The sequence below is a fragment of the Cryptomeria japonica genome, chromosome 6, assembly GCF_030272615.1.
Source record: "Cryptomeria japonica chromosome 6, Sugi_1.0, whole genome shotgun sequence".
Lineage (NCBI taxonomy): Eukaryota > Viridiplantae > Streptophyta > Pinopsida > Cupressales > Cupressaceae > Cryptomeria > Cryptomeria japonica.
The window spans coordinates 175,624,521-175,645,607 of NC_081410.1; positions in this window are offsets into that span (position 1 = coordinate 175,624,521).

Consider the following 21,087-nt stretch of genomic DNA (forward strand, 5'->3'; position numbering starts at 1 on the left):
GGAAATCAAAGAGAATGTCATGAATCTTAGTGGCATATCGGCTAGTGAGCTTGAAGGACTTCAACCAGAGGCACATATCTCACCGGTTGACACATATTCTGGAACTGACAATAATAAGGCAACAGAATTTAAAAGAGTTGAAAGGAGGAAGAGAAAACCTTCACCGGTACCCTCTCCTTCACCGAAGAGAACAAGGACCTTGAGAAAGAAACAATGGGTAGTAAGGGAACCACCCAAGAAGTGAACACCAAAGAAGAAACAACAACCGTTACCCCTTCTTTGAATGATTTGTTGAATGGAATAACTGAAGATGGCAATTTGACTAATGTGCATAAATTGTATAATACATTTAATGATTCTAATAGGCAGAGTATTGAGGAAAGCATTATTTTACACTTGGACATATATAAGAAGGTTCTTATTGAATTTGTGGATGATTTACTAAATGAACTTTATAGAAGATTAGAAGCAAAAAGGATAACAGTAATGGAGCTAGATAAGAAACTAAAAATTGAAAAACTTCTAGTTGTACATCCTCTTAATTCAAGAGAAGAAATTGATGAATTAATATCTGAAGCAAACCGGTCCATTTTTGTCAGTGGGCACCGACAAGTGAGCTTGATGGTAGGAAGAGTAAAAGAGATTACTGATGAGACTACTTATCAGTGGGATATATCCTTTGTGGAGAAAGAAAAATAAGAGGAAATAAATAAGAAGAAAGTAGAAAAGAGATTCAAAGTATATCATAAGGATAAAGGGAAAGGTAAGGTAGGTGGTGTACCTCCTATCAAGATAACTGATAACATCCCTCCACCAGTAAAGGACACCCCTCCTCTAACCTCTACTTCACCGGTCCATGAAACTGATCCTCCGGTCATAGGTACAAAAGGCATGACTGATGATACAAATCATGAATCAGAGATACTATTTACAATGAATGTAGATACACAATATAAATATAGTGATGGATACTGAGACTATAGAGGTACAAGCAGATAAAATACAGGAAATTCATAAGGAAAGCAATGAAATTGAGCCTTCGGTAAAAACTGTTGATACTCAAGACACAGAGCAACCGACACTTGAAAAACAACCTGAGGCAGAATTTCATGTTGAGACCACTCAACCGACAGTTACACATACTGAGAAACCATCTACAGCAGAAATTCAAACTTAGGTAGATCCACCGGAAGGCAATCAGAAGGATATAATAAAGGTAATTAGTTCGACATCTATGGCACCAGGCACATCTACAAGTGAATTCAGACTGACCAATATTACTGAAGTTTTGTTGGATTCTATTAAAAGGATAATAGATTGTAATGCATTGGCATATAAGGCAATTGACAACACCCTACCCATTTTGAAAATGATTGCACCTAACTGTCTGGTAGACCATGTCAAATATTCTTTAGGTAAATTGGACACATTGTCCAAATATATTGTTGATAATATTATAACAATAGAAAAGGTCAATGAGGATACAATAAAGGAAAGAGTTGATAAAGAGAAAAATGCATTCTTTGAAAACACAATAAAGAATTGTACTGATCATCTGAATACATTAGTACCAGTACTTAATTCTACAATTTTGGAGTATAAGGAGTTGTACAGAGAAACATGTAAACCACACCAACTAACTGAGGATATTGACAAGGAGATTGAGAAGACACAAAAAGAAATTGATGACATAGTAGACAATATGATAGGCTCTTCTAGTCTTATGTCATTTTTTGAGGAGGAAATGATAGTTTTTGAAGAAAAATTGGAGAAACTTGAAAAAGAAAAAGCAAAGATAAGGTCTAAGGTTCGGGAACTAAAATGTAAGCTTGGTCCAACATTGGATAGTCTTATCACACAAAGGGAAAAATTATCTAAGGCTACAATTCCGGGAGAAAGATCACCGGGGCACCAAATGCATTATCTCACTGGTATGATCCAGCAGACTGAGGTAGTTCTTACCAACAACAACAACTTCATGCAGAGTTTGAATTTGGTTTTGGCAGACGTTTTTCAGATTGTAACCAACCGGTTACAAAATTTGAGGTAACATTTTGGTACTCTTTTTGATCATTTATGACATCCTTTGTCATTGATGTCAAAGGGGGAGTAGTAAGGGAGAAAAATGTATCTTTCAAATTTTTAGTGGAGATCATTTGCTCAGGGGGAGCACTTTTTCCATATTAAATTTTGGATAACAGTTTTTTATTTTTCTCATGAGTGTTGCCATCAATGCCAAAGGGGGAGATTGTTGGTATTCTACACTCTTATGAGAATGATTTATGAGAATGGCCATGTTGTCATTGATGGCAAACAGATTGACAAACCGATAGGAAACCAACTAGCATTCACTGGCATTAAGATTTCTACATACACCGGCAAGCATGTCCACTGACAGACACTTTCACCGGCATTCAGATTACATCGGCAACAGTATACCGACACTCAAGCCGACATGGAAATATCTTTTATTGTAATATAATTATCTTTTTGTAAGTCGACTTGGTATATTGTAAAAGACTCATATATGTATGAAGTCTTGTAGGTCATTTTGTAGTCTGATGTATGGTATGAAAGAGGAATGATATAATGCGAAATTGATAGAAGAATTTTGTATAAGGACAACAAGGTTTTGGTTATAGACTGAGCTTAAACTAGTACTGAACCTGACATAGTTGATGCTGATTTGAGCAATACATTGTATTGGATTTTGATAATCCATTTTGTAGTCAGTGTGACTCTTTATTGAGCAGTGTGCTCTAGGCAGTTGGCCTCTCTGCATGTGCAGGCCCCTCATGTAAGTAATATTTATTCATTGGCTAGTGAGTGAATATTGTGGGTCACAAATCCCACTGAGGTTTTTCCCACATTGGGTTTCCTCGTTAAATATCTTGTGTTATGGTGTGTTCTCTATGTTGTCTTTGTTATTATTATTTGCTACATTAATTCTTATTTACCGGTACACTATTTTGGGATGCAAAGTTTTGAATAAGTATAAATATTTTGTAAACCAGTTAGACAATGATTCATCCCCCCCTCTCAGTGTCTTTGAGATTGTCATTGATTCTAACATATGTCATATCTCATCATGGGATGAATTAAAGGTAGCATTTATGGAATAATTTGGTGAAAGAATCAATCCAAGCTTAGTTATGAAAACATTCATGGGTATCCAGAAGGAAGAAGATGAGTTAGTACCTACTTTTAATCTTAGGTTTGCTAGGGCATTGGATGACATTCCTAGCAGTTATAGACCAAATGATGCAGTGTGATTAGTTGTTTATTTGGCTGCATTTGATGAGGAAGAAAGTTATCTGCTAAGAGATAAAGATCCTAAAACCTTACATCAGGCTTATAGGATAGCAATGGATATTGAGTTCAACTCGAAGTATGGAATCCCCAAGGGCTATCTATCTACAAGGGTATGCTATCCCATAGTATTAGAGGTTAAAGAAAGGCATGAGTCAAAAGATAAAGATCCATATAAAAGAGTTTGCATCCCTGTTGATCACATTAGCCTTGTTATTGATTATGATCTGAACAAAAATGTGAGTGAAGAGAATTTGTCCCAGACATTGGTTATTCCTTATATTGATGAAGAAATGGTTAATGAGAAATTATTTGACATATTGGATATGGAGATGAAAATAATGTCAATCACTTTACCAAATGACAATAATGGTGGTTGTTCCAGGAATGAGTTTCTACAAGAGGTTCATCTACAGTCTTGTGTTTCAGATAGATCCAACAGTGAGTTTGAAGGAGTGGAAAGTTTTATGTTTGAAATAGATGCAGGTATGCAGGATTTTGATGATATAAATTCAGTCTCTCAGGAAGTAGTTGTATATGATAATGAAAATTCAGATGATGAGATGCCATCAGCTTTGGCTGATAAAATCTATGAGATAGATAGTTATGTAGTGTGTTCAAATAATGAGAATAGATTGCAAGTTGTATCTATGCCACAAGGATCCACCTAGAGTAAGGTGCATAAAAGGTTGATTGAGATGTGTGTCCTTGAAAATAATGTTTTAAATAGTTGCAAACCAATTGTTCCATTACAAACAGTTGTGTATGAAAGAACTCAGAAATCAACAAATAATGAGGAGATTATATTAGACCAGTTTAGGGATCAACCCTATAGTGATCTGGTTTTGTGCAAGGAGTCTACTTCATATGAAGAGTGGGAGATTGAAGAAGATGAAAAATATTATATTGAAACCTATTGTTCTAATAATCTTGGGGATTTCTATAAAATTAATCTGGAAACATTTATGACCAGTGAATGTGAGGATGATTTCCTTTTTGATGTTACAAATTTTGACATTGAGTATGAAAGTGTGGAGTTCATTGATATCGACCGAGGTTATGAAATAGATGAAGAAGATTGCTATTTTGTTACTCCACATGACATGTTGAAACCAGAATTGGAGTGTTTTGTTGTACATGAGGATATTTTTGTTGAAAAGGTAAATGATGATATTTCTCCACCATATAGTGATCTGAATGTACACAAAGTTGATCAAGAACCACTGGCCACACCAATAGAAAATGGAAGTGAACTAGAATGGTTTTTAGATATGGACTATTCAAATATAGGTATTTGTAAAACGGTTATCATATTGGATGAACCCGCATATTAGAGATTTCCCTTTTGTCTTTGTAATGAGTTTGTATCATGTTCGCAAGAATGTTTTAATGATGATGATGTAAAGATGCAAACAAATGAAGAAACCAATTTTCATGGTGATAGTTGCATAAAAGAGTATGAAGTGTTTAACTTCCATTTTCAGCTTGATGAGGTAGACATGAAACCTGTTGAATGTTGTTATCAACACATCTCCATTTCAGATATTGAGTATGGGTTTTGTTTATTTCAAGAAAAGTCAAATGACAAGGTTCAGATAAATCGACAGTGCAATGAGATAAAGGATTTTTATAAAATGCTGAGCGAGGAACAATTATATAGCTATGATGTCTCTAGAATGTTCAATATGAAACGTGATTATAACTAGATTTTTGATAGAGGAAAATATTGGTTGATATTGACATATGGCATTGGGCCATCATATGTGGTTTGACTCTGCAGGCCACAAATAATTTGGGGTAGGGTAAGTTTTTCTGACTCTATGCCCAATGGAGTGATTAATAAAATCCCTCTTGAATTTCTTGTTCATGGACAATTTTTGAGGTTCTAATTTTTTTTAAAGTAGCTATTATCCATGAGCATTAGTTAGGTTTTCTTTGGTAGTGTAGTTTCCTTTTCTATTGAAGTTACCATGTCCAAGTAATTTCTTTTTGGTTCACCCTGCAATTGGTCTACTTCACCAAAGTTTTTGGTTTCTTGTCTCACTCCTATGAAATGAGCATCCCCAACTAGAGCCATTGATAGCTCTGAAAATTGATTACATGAGAATTATCAATTTTGAGCTTGAATATTGATTTCTCTAGTTTTATTAGCATCCTCTGTCAAGGTCCAAGGTGTAGGGTTTAGGGTTTATCAAAATTTCTTATGTATTATGAAGAAAACCCTAGCAATGATATATCTCATAATTATCTTTTTCCACTTAAGGCCGAGGGTTGTTTTCCGTGGGTGGGGCCATTTAATTCCCTAAGTGCTAAGTGGTGGTGGACCAGTTTTAGAAATAACTTTCCTAAGTTAGGCGCATAAAATTTTCTTCCTATAGTCAGTCTCCTTTTAATATTTGTGCCCACGCCCATGATTTTCCTAATTCCAAAAATCCTAAGTATTTAGGTTGGTTGATAAAAGCATGACAAATTTGATGGTCCATGCTTTCCCGTGGTTGAAAGTGTAGTGGAGATAAAGACCGCGGAATCACGAGATGATGCCACATGTTTTCAATGGAAAAGGACAAGCTGGCAGACTAGCTTGCCAAAGCCTTGTGTTACCAGTTCTCAGGCGGTAAAAACTAGTTTACTAACAGTCTTATCAATTGGAACATGTTCAAAATGAGCGATGATGTTATGTCTTGAGGTTAAAGGTGCCCGACTTTTGATTTTGAAAGAGTTAATGGGCACTGTGCTATAGGATCATTAAAGACATTGGTTGTAGCTCACGCGACATAGATAGGGTGAATAGGATGCAGACTTGTTGACTTAGGATTGATGGTAATGAGTTTGAAGTTTTGATTGTCGACTCACCCAAGAGGAATCTTATGCAAGGTCCTTGTTGGGTAAAGGATTGATTAGATAGTTAAGAATGATATCTCAGAGATGTGAAAGGATGGAGATTATTTTTCAGGTTTAGATAGGATGGATCATGAGTTCTTTGATAAATTTAGAGATTGCTTGTTGACAGGAATCCTGAAGCAGAAGACTGTACACTAAGTATGGAATAAGATCAGAACAAAATCATTCACGCGGGGTGAACATATGCAGGTGACAATTGAGCGATGGCCTATAATTTACGGTGACCTGAGTTGTAGGAATGATTACTAGAATCCATATCTGGCAAGATGAGAAGAAAATATCAGGATGATGATTCTTCACAGGGATTAGCACCACCACTTTGAATGGAATTCAGATTATAAATTCACTAGGCTGGTGATAGAATTGGTAGAAATGGATAGAAACTTCTTCATTTTTTCTAAGAACAATTTTTCATTAGTTAGAAGATGGTGTTTGAACATAATTACGTATGGATTCATTGCATGTTTTGTGACACTGGATGGATGTTTTTTTTTTTCTGGTACGAGGTTTCTCATTGTTAGAGGGGTTGTGAAAGATTAGAGGATTGTTAGAGGGGGCATGAAAGCTTTTTCTTATCAGGAAAAGCCACCCATGACATCTCCTTTGTTATTACTCTACATTTTGTTGGAAAAGTGTTCCAAGAGGGAGCTCGCAATGTCATGGAAGTTGCAACGCCTTCTCAACAAATTATGTTTACCCCCAAGCTCCTCTTTCCATTTTCTTTGATCCGGGGCATAAAGGCTTGAGATTTTCCTATAACTCAATGGGAAAGTATTGTTTCATGTCAAGATCTGTTTTCCTTTTTAGGAAGGGAAATTCTATGAAGTAGACTCAACATCTTAGGGTCCATCCGGAAGTGTTTGGGTGATATCGACACTACTCAAGTGATTTAGTTTCTATCGATAATCAGTTGAAGATTTTGGTTCCACCTCATCATGGGCACCAGCATGTAAATGAGGAATATTTTGTAACAAAATTGTGTACAGCCTCTAGCGCTTGGTTTTGATGAGAAGTGTCTTTTGGCCTGAAGCTTGTCGCTCCCTTATTTTCTATAAAAGGGAAATCAAGGCCAAAAGATAGGGTTCTGAATTTTCTGAGAAGGATCTCTATAAGAGTAGGTCAATTTTGTAGGGTTAGGTTCCATATAGTTGTAAAGAGTCATGAAAATAGTAGGAATTGTAATGTCATTTTGCAGAACAAAAGTAATAAAATAGTTGCAAGTTGCCTTTTCAAAATGGGTTATTCTGTAGTTGAAATTGTCGTCTATTATCTGATAGAAGATAGCTTATGATATTAATATAAATATGTTCTCTAATCTTTACTCTCCTACATGCAATTTTATCTTCTTTTGAGCAAATGGGATCAAGGGTTTCATTTGTTTGTTGCATTGTTATGATGTATGTAATTTTCCATTCTATTCTTTAGTCCAAGGGGTTAATTCAAATGCTTGGAATGAGATTACAGAGAACTAAGACTTGTACCAAGATTCGATAAGTAGTTCGGGTAAGGGATAATAGACAAAACGATATTGTAAGGCAGTATTGTTCAAGGCTAAACCAGCTATTAGACAAGTTTTATCAGATTTCAGTAAATTTTCAAAGACTCTGTAACCCAAATGAACAGGGCAATGGTATTTTCAAGCAAATGTCATTAGGTTTTTAATTTCTTGTCTATGTTCTTTATGATTTCTCAGAACAATCTTTTAAATATTAGAATATCATTTGTTAAGTTTTTTATGTATTTTCTAAAAGTTGTCCCGCCCATCTCATGCTCCAGCCTAAGGTCGAGGATCACTGAAGGATTTTCCATCATTGATCATTCTCCCTTTCTGTTGAGTCCTTTTATGAGATAATGTGCTTTGTTTTTAGTAGATTCCTAAGTATTGTTGTAGAGAGTAGGAAGTTCACTGAAGGGATTACCATCTCGGGTCTTGTAGAGCCCAGAGTGTAGAAGAATCTTGTATCCTTGTTGAAGTTGGTTGAAGCTTGACATATATTGATAGTTGGAAGTGGCTTTCCATATGTATTTGGAGGAATTAGCTTGGTCTCTTCCCTGCAGTAGTATAAACTCGTTATTTTATGGGAACCAACAAATATGTTGAAGGTTTGAAGCATAATCTTTTGAGTGTTGGACATATGGCTTATAAGGTATATGATTTATAATTCAAGAATGGGAAATGTAATATCTTGAATAGCTCCAATATAGAAATTGCATCAAGAAGTAAAACTAAAGGTAATATCTTTGATCTGAATGCTAGTGAGAAAAGTTGTTTAATTTTTCAGATTGATGAGAGTTTGTTGTGGCATAGGACAATGTGTCATTCTAACTTTGATTGCATGATTAAGATAAGATCTACTCAAGTAGTTAGAGATCTTCCTAAGTTAGTGAATCCTACTAATATGGTCTGTAAAGAATGTCAATTGGGAAAGAAAACAAGAACTTAATTCAAGAGTGAACTGTATACATCTAATGGGTTATTAGATCTTGTGCGAACTGATTTATGTGGACCTTCTAGGGTGAGAAGCTTGCAGGGTGATGGATACTTTATGTTTCTGATTGATGACTATTCTAGAATGATGTGGGTCACTTTTCTAAGGGAGAAATTTGAAGCACTGGAGAAATTCAAAATATTCAAAGCTAGAGTGGAGACAAAGACATGTTTGAAGATGAAGTGTATAAGGTTTGACAGAGGAGGAGAATTCACTTCCAGTGAGTTTAATTCCTTTTGTGAAGAGTGTAGACACATAAAATTTGCCATCTTAATCCTGGGTGAATCCACCTCATTTTTCATGCATTATTCCATCTATTGTCATTTATCATCATTTATCCATTATTAATATTATCATTAATTATTATTATTATTATTTATCATTTAATATCATCAATAATATCCATATTATCATTAATATTATAATTTTATTTATCATTTATTAATATTATTATTATATCACCTATTTATCTGTTGGTATTATGGATGACTTCGTCATGTGTTGCATTGATTTTGTCATTGATGTCAACACTTATCTTCTTACAGGTCTACATTATTGTTTTGGTACTATGGTTATATTGGTTTACTGTTGAACCAACAATATGGTTCACTAGTATGGTTAGTGGCTTATGCACAGTCACCAGTATGTGTTCACTACTAGGTTATATGGTTCATCGATAGCAATGATAACTTGGAGATCATTTGGTTATGTTGAAGACATGGACTGGAAGTTTGGATTTAGTGTTTTTCTTATTGATCTAATCGGGTTGACAGATTTCCCCACCAACAGAGACTTAGATGTTGAAGATTGGCATCAAACCGGCATAAACTAATAGAAAAATCTTTTTCCGGCTTTGATGAAGGATAGCTACTTCTTAGGGGGACTAGTTCGCAGGATGTTAAGTTTTGAATTCTTAACTGCTTTGGCATTTGATGTCAAAGGGGGAGAGATATCTATGGAAAAACATTATTCCTTGGGGGAGAGATTATTCATTGAGGGAGAGATATACTATTTGATATATGTATTTTGGTTTTGGTTCTATAACAAACTTTGTATTGATCTACCTTTGGGAGATTGTTGGTCTATTGGTTTTTGGCATTCTGTTTTTATCACTTAGATGTTTTTCCATCTAGTGTTGCCATCAATGCCAAAGGGGGAGATTTTTGGTATTATGGATGACTTCTTTATGTGTTGCATTGATTTTGTCATTGATGTCAACACTTATCTTCTTGGAGGTCTACATTGTTATTTTGGTACTATGGCTATATCGGTTTACTGTTGAACTGGCAATATGGTTCACCAGTATGGTTAGTGGCTTATGCATAGTCACCGGTATGTGTTCACCAATAGGTTATATGGTTCACCGACAACAATGATAACTTGGAGATCATTTGGTTATGTTGAAGACATGGACTGGAAGTTTGGATTTTGTGTTTTGCTTATTGATCTAATCAGGTTGACAGATTTGCCTTTACCGATAAATAGGTCTAGGTTATGGACAAGTACTCCAGATCAGCACGACACATTATTGAGATTATTTATTGATTGGATATTGTGGTAAATGTATTGAGTCGACATGTTGTATCACATCAAGACTTATTTGTAATTGATTTAATTGTAATATCTTTAGTGAGCCAACCTATACATTTGGTCTTAGGTTTTGTATATATGATTGTAAGATCTTATTGAAGATCGGGGATATGGTTATGGTATGAGTCTGTTCGAATATTGAAGAGCAAAAATAAGCAGATCCTTGTGCGAATCACACAGACATTATTTGAAGGTTGAAGGAAGGTTATGAAGGTTTTTTGACACTCATGTTCAGAGCTTAACCGGTACTGGATCCAGCATTGGAGATGCTATTTTTAGTAGTACATTATCATTGGATTTAACCATCCAATTGTGTAGTTAGTGTGACTCCTATTTTGTGATTGAGCAGTGAGCTCTAGGCAGTTAGCCTTTCTGCATGTGTAGACACCATTTGTATACACATAATATATGTAGTAGTATCATCTAATTGTGGGTAAGGTTTCCCACCGTGGTTTTTCCCTTACCAGGTTTCCACATCAAAATCTTTGTGTTATGTATTATGGATATTGTTTATGTTTATGTTTCATGCATTAAGTTAAAATGGTACTGCTATATCTGTTAATCTGTTTTACCGACATTTAAGTTTGGTTTACCGGCATTAAGTTTAAGCTGGAATAATTTGCATTTGGATTATAATTTATTGACAACTGGTTCACAACTGATTCACCCTCCCTTCTCAGTTATCCTTCCCGAGATCTAACATTATCATCTATCACCTATAGATTTTACAACAATATCATTTATCTATTTTCACAAATATATGCATTTACATTATTCATTTATACTTTCTCCTCTACCCACTTACATTCACCTCGCACATGTGGGATTAAAACTTTCAAGCCTTATTATTTATCCCACATTCATCCCATAATTGGATTCACCTAGAGAATGCCTATTAAAGCCAAGCCCCTCTCCCATTTTGGGATCCATGACTTTGCATTCAAAATCTATTGTCTTGGCATTTTGAGCATCCATTAGTTGTTTATGCATTCTTGAGCACTCTTAGCATCCATTTAGCTATTTTTCATCTTGCATATCTTGATCTTGTTAACTTTATTTTGTTTATCTTTCATCTTGAATCTCCAAAAACTATAGCTTCTTGTGTGTTCAATCCTCCTCCAACAAACCTAGATAAGGAGCTTGATAATTATTGTAGAGCAAGATAAGCCCTCTTGTGTGCACTTTCTGATCAACAAATAATGGGTTTAACTAACAAATCATCTGAAAAGGCTATATGGGATAAGTTGGAGACTCTTAATGAAGGTGACCCTATAGTAAAGATTGCTAAACTTGATGGTTACCGGGTGAGATATGAAAACCTAAAGATGGAAGAAGATGAAAGGATTATTGCATTCATGGAAAGGGTAAATGAGATTGTTATGGGAAATCAATGTTGTCATGGAACTCTAAGCGAAGATGAAATTGTTTCTAAAATTTGAGAGCCCTACCACTAGCTTACAAAATGAAGGCTATTGCTATTAATGAGTTGAGAACAATGGCTAATACATCTGTGAACAAAGATACCTTGGTTGGGAAATTATCTTCTTTTGAGATTGAAGAATTTGGACCTTCTAGAGCTATAAAAATTGAACCTTCTTTTCATGCATCTACATCTGCAACTGGTAAGTAAGATTGGAAAGCTTTATATGAAAAGTGATGGGATGGGGAATGGGATAGACTAGCCTAGTCTATGCTCTTGGATCCTTTCCTTGGATCACCTGGTGTTCTCCTCACACCCTATGGTCTCTAGGACTTCCTTTGCTTGAGGAACCCCCTGACCTTTCCCAATCCACCCACCAATGAGTTGCAATGCTTCTCCTAAGGTCTCACCTACTCATGAGACTCAAAACCCCTTACTATGGCTAATAAGGGCTAGGCTTGTTCCACACCTTCCAAGGTCTTAGAAAGGTTGTATCAGGTCTATTTCATGGTCTTTCCACCCATTCATATGCCCCCAAGAGGTTTCAAGATTCTAACCCCTTACCGATTTCACTATTTTGTGTTTTTGCCTTCAAATAGGGCTACAAGGATTAGGACCAATTAGGCCTCCTACCTGGTCTTTTAGGGCTCCCTCTCACAAACAATGCAAAAACAACCCAATCTCCCAAAATGGACTACCATTCATTTGGTAAGGACTCAAGGATTTTCTAGGTTTTAGGCCTCCAAGTGTTCGTACACTATCCTAGGTGGATTTTAAGGTTTTCAAGGGTTTTGTGAGGGTTTCTAGGGTTTGCCTGGGTCACAGTGAGTGTTTTGAGTTTTAGCCACCTTTTCTAGATTGGTGGAGGCTCCTCCTTCACACCAATGATGCTTCACTCACTCCTCTACACCTCCTCCAATGGATGCACTCTCCACTAACCAACCTTTCTCTCCAAGACCTTTGCACCAACAACCATTCCTAACTGGGCACTGTCCAGTCTCGCCTAGGAATGGGTCTTAAAATGGCTTCCTTGAATTTACAAGGGCCTTTCTTGCATGGGACTATATTATAGGGTCTCCACTCTCATTCCCCATGGCTTCATGGTGATTCCATTATGGGGAATGGAGTTAAGACTTCATTTGCACAAACTGATCCAAAACTGGATAGTGAAACTGCAACTTACAAAGTATTTACAAACACGCTCAACTGGTAAACAAAAAGCTAATCTAATCACTCATAATGGAAGTATTTACACCATAGAAGACATTTGACACAGTGTTGCATGCAAATCAATCCATTATCTTGCTCGGTAGCTTCATTCAAACTGACTGGTAACCAACAAAATAGTCACAGTCAATTTGGTTTGCTTGAGTTGTACAATCTTTGACATCCAACCCATCCAATTAGGGTTTGAAAATAATTATACCACCTTTGCCTTGGTTTGTGTGCCCATATTAGGGTTTTCTACACCAAACTAAGGATTTTGACCTCTTGGTGGAAAAGTTACTTGACAACTTTTAAAAGTTGTCATGCAACTTTTGAGCAACTTTCTCAATGTTACTTTTCATGATTCCTAAACCCACATTGGGTGAACCTAAGGACACCACCATGTTATGAAGGACCCCTAAACACCACAAAGACACACAAACCCTCCAGTTTCAAGAAAATCACAATCTTGACTAATGACCCCTATGATCTCCTCTAGGACCCTAACTAGGACCTATGAGCACTTGGCTCATTATTTTATATACAATGGCTTCATAAGGAGCATAGTACCAACAAAAATAGAAGGAGGGAGAGCTTGGAAGGGTGCTCCTACACCATGCTCCCCCTATGCACACAATTAAGAAATAGAAGAAGAGATGAGAGCCAGGTCTATTCCAAGTGTCTTGAACTTGCTCTCCTCCACCCATGTACCTTCAAATCCTGGTTGATCTGCCCATTTCACTAAGTGCTCCATGTAGACCTAGTGTCTGGTAGACTTCTTCACTCTTGACTCCAAAATCTCTTCTGCTATAGGCTTCTTCACTTGAGGTAAGGTATTCACATCCAAGTCTTGTAGTACTTTGGCTTGGTTCTTAGTCTGCTCTGCTATCTCTCCCTTGTACATTACCAGGTCAGCAACATTGAAGACTGGTGAGATGGCTAAATCTAAAGGTAAATCCACTTTATAGGTGTTCTCACCATATTTTGCCAAAATGTTACAAGGTTCTACCCTCTTCATTTGTAGTTTGGTAGGCTTACTACTTTGCATCCTAGCTTTGCTCAAATGGACCATCACATAGTCACCCACCTTGAACTAAACTTCCCTCCTTTTCTCATCCACTTTAGCTTTCAATTTTTGAGTGGATTCAAGGATGGCCTTCTTAACTTGCTCTTGGACTTCCTTGATGGTTTGAGTGAAGTCCTCTACTTGCCCACTCTTCATTTCCAAAGTACTAAGTTCTCTCAACTCACATACTCCCCTTGGATGTCTACCATATACAACCTCAAAGGGACTTCTACCAGTAGTCCTATTCACACTGTCATTATATGCATACTCTACTTGAGGAATGATTAGGTCCCATGTCTGACCATGCTCCTTAGTCAAACATCTCAACAAACTGCCTAACACCCTATTGATGACTTCAGTTTGACCATCTGTTTGTGGATGGTAAGTTGAGCTAAATGACAAGTTAGTTCCTAGTCTCCTTAATGTTTGCCAAAAATGGCCCATGGACTTGTTGTCCCTATCTGAAACAATGCTTAAAGGGAGTCCATGAATCCTAACAATCTCTTTGAAGAAAAGATGTGCAACATAGCTAGCATCATGTGTAGTTGTACATGGAATGAAATGACTCATCTTGGAAAATCTATCTACTACCACATAGATGTTGTCCACACCTATTTTTGTCTTAGGAAGTCCTACTACAAAACCCATGCTTATACATTCCCAAGGTCTATTAGGGATCGGCAATGGTTGATAGAGACTGACATTGCTTGATCCCCCTTTTTCTCTTTGGCATACACCACACTGTTCTACATATCATTTCACATCCCTTGGCAGCTTAGGCTAATAATAGTACCTCTGTAATAAATCCAAGGTTTTGTTGACTCCAAAGTGTCCACTTAAACTACCATTATGTTTCTCTTGGATGAGGTTCTCCCTCATGGATCCTCTTGGTACACACAACTGATTACCCTTGAACAAGAGACCATTTTGGAGAGTGTAATCTGCATACTCACCATGGAAATGGTTCTCAAACTCTTTGCAAACCTTGTAAGCTGATGAGAAGTCTTCATCTCCTTCATAGAGGTCCTTGAAACCTTCTATTCCTATGCTCTGTGACTGTAGTTCTTGAACTGTCAACAACTTCCTGCTCAATGCATCTACCACCTTGTTAAGTTGCCCCTTCTCATGCTTGATGGTGAAGGTGAAGGATTGGAGGCATTCCATCCATTTCAGATGCCTATTTCTAAGCTTCTCTTGAGTATTAATGTAACTCAATGCCTAGTTGTCTATGAACACCACAAACTCTTTTGGGAGTAGGTAATGCCTCCATTTCTTTAGAGACTACACTAATGCATACAACTCTAGGTCATAGGTTGAGTACTTCTTATTTGCTTCATTAAGCTTCTCACTGAAAAATGCCATAGGTCTTCCCTCTTGACTCAATACACTACCCACTACAATTCCACTTGCATCACACTCCAAAGTGAATAGCTTATCAAACATAGGTAGGAGAAGGATAGGTTTTGTGGCTACTTCTTGCTTCAATAATTAAAATGCTTTGTCAGCCTACTCTATCCATTTAAACTTAGTTTCTCTTAATGGTTTCAAGGATTGGTGCACATATACCACTGAAGTTCCTCACAAACTTCCTATAGAATTGAGCTAATCCATGGAAACTTCTAACTTCAGTCCCTGTTTTAGGTGCAGGCCAATTCAAGATTGCCTCCACTTTGCTTGGATCCATCTTCAAGGTTCCCTTAGACACCACAAACACTAAGTAAACCATCTCTTGCTTCAAGAAGTCACACTTCTCTAGGTTGATGGATAGCTTCTCCTCATGCAACCTTTCTAAGACTAACCTCAAATGCTCAAGGTGCTCCTCTTTGGTTCTGCTATAGATGAGAATGTCATCTAGGTACACCACCACAAATCTGCCTGTGAAATCCTTCAACACCTCATTCATCAATCTCATGAAGGTGCTTGGAGTATTGGTGAGTCCAAATGGCATCACAAGCCATTCATACAATCCCTCTGTAGTCTTGAAAGTAGTCTTCCACTCATCACCCTCCTTAATTCTTATCTGGTGATAACCACTTTTAAGGTCTAGCTTGGTAAAATACATAGCCCCTCCTAAACAGTCCATCAAATCCTCTATTCTAGGAATAGGAAATCTATACCTTATGGTGATCCTATTTATTGCTCTCGAGTCAGTGCAAAGTCTCCACTTACCTCCCTTTTTTGAAGCTAGCACTACCGCGACTACACATGGACTAATGCTCTTCTTAATTAGTCGTTGTTCCAATAACTCCTGCACTTGCCTTTCTACCTCCTTATTCTGATCAGGTGTGAGCTTATATGTAGCCTTGTTAGGTAAGGATGCTTCGGGCATAAAGTCTATTTGATGGCTTATAGACCTTCTTGGTGGGAGTGTTGCAGGTGCTCCATCACTCACTATATCCTTATGCTCTTGCAACATTTGCTTTACCTCCTTGGGTACTTATGCCTGCAACTTGTCTTCTTCCTCCTTTGGTTTCACAAAGATGGCACACTTCACTATCTCTTCCTCATGTAGCAAGTTTAAAAACTCTTTACCGATAGCCATTAAGACACTAGGTGTTCTTGAAGTTCCTTCTTCATTCTCTGTCAAAGACTGAATCTTGAAGGTCTTGCTGTCCTTCTTAAAGGAGATGGAGTTCTCCTCTCCATCATAGATCACCTTCCTATCAAATTGCCAAGGTCTTCCTAGAAATAAGTGACATGCATCCATAGGTAACACATCACAAAGGATCTTATCCTTGTATCCTCCAGTAGAAAACTCTACCCAAGTCTGTTCATTAACTAGCACACTTTGCTCATGATCAACCATGTCACCTTGTATGGGTTAGTGTGGGGTATCCTTGTGAGTTTCAGCTTCCTAACTACCTCTTCTGATATGATATTGTCAGTTGACCCTGAATCAACTATCACCTTGCAAACTTTACCAAGAATCTTGCATCTCACCCTAAACAATGCTCTCCTATGCTTAGGTTCATTCTTGACTGGCTATCTTATCAAGACCCTGTTGAACATCAGATTTTCTCCAATCTATGATTCAATATGGTCCACCTTAGGTTTCTTTCTACTTGAAGAGTCTTCATGTGCATAAGCAACCCTCTTTCCACTGTTTGATGATGTAGGCTTGTCAGGGCATCTATATGTCGGGTGTCCCAATTGTCCACAATTGTAACACTTCATTGTTGCAAAATAGGAGTTACCTCTGCCGGTACCTCTACCCCTACTTGGACCACCTTGTACACCTCTTCTTCTAGAATGTCCTCCTCTAAGATTGGTTTCACTGCCATGCTCAGTCAACTTGGCTTCTCATTGGTTCCTCTGCTCATTTGTCTTGCTTTGATAACCACCTCGGTGGTTCATTTGATCTCTACCTCTGCCTCTACCCCTGTTATTGGAGTCTCCTTTCCTTTTGTTCCTCTCTTCTACCTTGGCATCAAGCTGATGACATTTTTGAACAGTAGTAGGAGTCCATAGGCTTATCTCCTCTTGAATGTTCCACTTTAGGCCGCTTAGATACCTAGCCACCTTAATAGATTCATCTTCTTGGACTTTGGATCTAAGACATAGCTTTTGAAATTCTTTGGTGTAGGAGGTTACATCAAGATCTTTTTACTTCAAACCCTATCTCTTCTTATGAAGTTGGACTTCATAATCCTCTGGTAAGTAGTTCTCTTTGATCTTGCTCACCATAGCTTTCCAATTTGCAATAGGTAGCTTCCCCATACTAACTCTTTCTTCTTGCAGGTACTTCCACCATGTCAAAGCTGCTCCCCTTAATCTTGATTTAGCAACTTTAACCTTCTAAGCCTCTATCACTCCCTCACACTCAAAGTGATTTTCCATGCCCTCAATCCATTCCATAACAGTGTCTATGTCCATTCTTCCACTAAAGTGTGGCAATCCTTCAAAATCCTTGGTGTTCAAAGCCTTAATAGCTTTCACAAATGGTTCTTCATTGAACAAGGGATCTGGTTCAGGGATAATATCATCTATTTCTATAGTTTTCTTTCCTTTACCCTTGGTGTCTTCATCCCAAGGTACTTGTGTCCTTTGATCCACCACTTCCTACAGTTTATCCCTTATCTCAGTCATAGCTTCTTCAAGGAGTCTATTTTTCTCCTTCTACTCTTCCACTTCTCTAGCCAACTCTGCATTAGTAACCATTCTGCTCTCCCCTATTGATTCACCAGTATATAGAGACATACATAGTCCAACAAGTCTTTTACTAAGCTCTCATACCAATCTAATGGGATGGGGAATGGGATAGACTAGCCTAGTCTATGCTCTTGGATCCTTTCCTTGAATCACCTGGTGTTCTCCTCACACCCTAGGGTCTCTAAGACTTCCTTTTCTTGAGTAATCCCTTGACCTTTCCCAATCCACCCACCAATGAGTTGCAATTCTTCTCCTAAGGTCTCACCTACTCATGAGACTCAAAACCCCTTACTATGGCTAATAAGGGCTAGGCTTGTTCCACACCTTCCAAGGTCTTAGCAAGGTTGTATTAGGTCTATTTCATGGTCTTTCCACCCATTCATATGCCCCCAAGAGGTTTCAAGATTCTAACCCCTTACCGATTTCACTATTTTGTGTTTTTGCCTTCAAATAGGGCTACAAGGATTAGGACCAATTAGGCCTCCTACCCGGTCTTTTAGGGCTCCCTCTCACAAATGATGCACAAACAACCCAATCTCCCAAAATGGACTGCCATTCATTTGGCAAGGACTCAAGGATTTTCTAGGTTTTAGGCCTCCAAGTGTCCATACACTGTCCTAGGTGGATTTTAAGGTTTTCAAGGGTTTTGTGAGGGTTTCTAAGGTCTGCCTAGGTCACAGTGAGTGTTTTGAGTTTTATCCAGCTTGTTTAGATTGGTGGAGGATCCTCCTTCACACCAATGATGCTTCACTCACTCCTTTGCACCTCCTCCAAAGGATGCACTCTCCACTAACCAACCTTGCTCTCCAAGACCTCTGCACCAACAACCATTCCTAACTGGGCACTGTCTAGTCTTGCCTAGGAATGGGTCTTCAAATGGCTTCCTTACATTTCCAAGGGACTATAGTATAGGGTCTCTACTCTCATTCCCCATAGTTTCATGGTGATTCCACAATGGGGAATGGAGTTAAGACTTCATTTGCACAAACCGGTCCAAAACTGGACAGTGAGACTGCAAATTACAAAGTATTTACAAACACACTCAACCAGTAAACAAAAAGATAATATAATCACTCACAATGGAAGTATTTACACCATAGAAGACATTTCATATAGTGTTGCATGCAAATCAATCCATTATCTTGTTCGGTAGCTTCATTCAAACTGACTGGTAACCAACAAAACAGTCACAGTCAATTCAGTTTGCTTGAGTCGTACAATCTCTGACATCCAACCCATCCAATTAGGGTTTGAAAATACTTATACCACCTTTGCCTTAGTCTATGTGCCCATATTAGGGCTTTCCACACCAAACTAAGGATTTTGACCTCCTGGTGGAAAAGTTACTTGACAACTTTTAAAAGTTGTCATGCAGCTTTTGCAACTTTTGAGCAACTTTCTCAATGTTGCTTTTCATGACTCCTAAACCCACATTGGGCCAACCTAAGGACACCACCATGTTATTAAGGACCCCTAAACACCACAAAGACACACAAACCCTCCAGTTTCAAGAAAATCACAATCTTGACTAATGACCCCTAAGATCTCCTCTAGGACCCTAACTAGGACCTATGAGCACTTGGCTCATTATTTTATATACAATGGCTTCATAAGAAGCATAGTACCAACAAAACAAGAAGGAGGGAGAGATTGGAAGGGTGCTCCTACACCAAAAATAAATTGGAAGATATGAAGAGAGAAGATGATGAGTTTCAAAAATTTGAAGCACTATTTGCTAGAAGAGTACCTAAAGGACCGGTAGGAAGTACGTATGAAGGAAACACACCTTTTAAATGTTTTGCATGTAATAAGATTGGTCATTTTGCATCTATATTTCCTAAAAGGAATTCAATATTTGAAGAAAGAGTTAAAAGATCTTTTAAGCCTAACCCTGGATATTAGAACAAGTATAAGTATAGGAAAAATAGACATAAATCATGCTACATAGTGGATGAGGAAGGAATTAATGATTCTGATGATGAACTGACAGAAGACTCTACTAGTGGTTCCAGCAATGGGAAGGAATGGGTATTCTTGGCTATTAAGGAAGATGATCTAACACTGGAAGAGAATATACCTGAAGAGAAGGCACTTGCTGCTAAAATTGAGGATAGGGATTACTAGGTAATTGACAACAGTTGTTCACGTCATATGACTGGAGATAAAGGGAATTTTTTTCTTTGCAAGAATTTGATGGTGGTCTAGTTACATTTGGAGATGACAATGCATGTATGATCAAAGGAAAATGAACTATATCACTGGATGGTAAGAACAATACTGACAATGTTTATTATGTTGATGGTTTAAGGCATAATCTTTTGAGTGTAGGACAATTTGTGGATAAGGGATTTCAATTACAGTTCAAGGATGGAAAATGCAAAATCATTAACAGGTTTGGATTGTAGATTGCAACCGATACACGGATAAAAAGGTTACATATTTCATTTGAACTCTGGTGAGAAGAGATGTTTTATTACATAGATTGATGAGAGTTGTCTATGGCATAAAAGGCTGTGTCATGTGAATTTTGATTGCATTGTGAAGATCAGTTCAACTAAGGCAAATAGGATATACCTAAGATTATGAAGCCCTATAATTTAGTATGTAAAAAATGTCAAATGGTGAAACAGGTCAGAACCTCTTTTAGGAGTATACAAGATAAATCTAATGATTTTCTTGATCTTATTCATACTAATTTGTGTGGCCTGGTGCGGGAGCACCCATGGAGACAAGGTACACTAGGGTCACTGATAGGCCCTCATGTAGAATCAAAGAGAAATGAAGTCTAAAAGGCCTTTAAGGTCTTAAAACAATGTAATAATGGCTAATAGAGCCTAAATGTGCAATGAAATGTAATAAAAAGATAAAAAAGTGTAAAATTGTCAATGTTGGCAATTAGGCCTAGAAAAGGCTAAAATTGGGTTTTGAATGATAGAATAGGTGTGTGAAGAATAAAC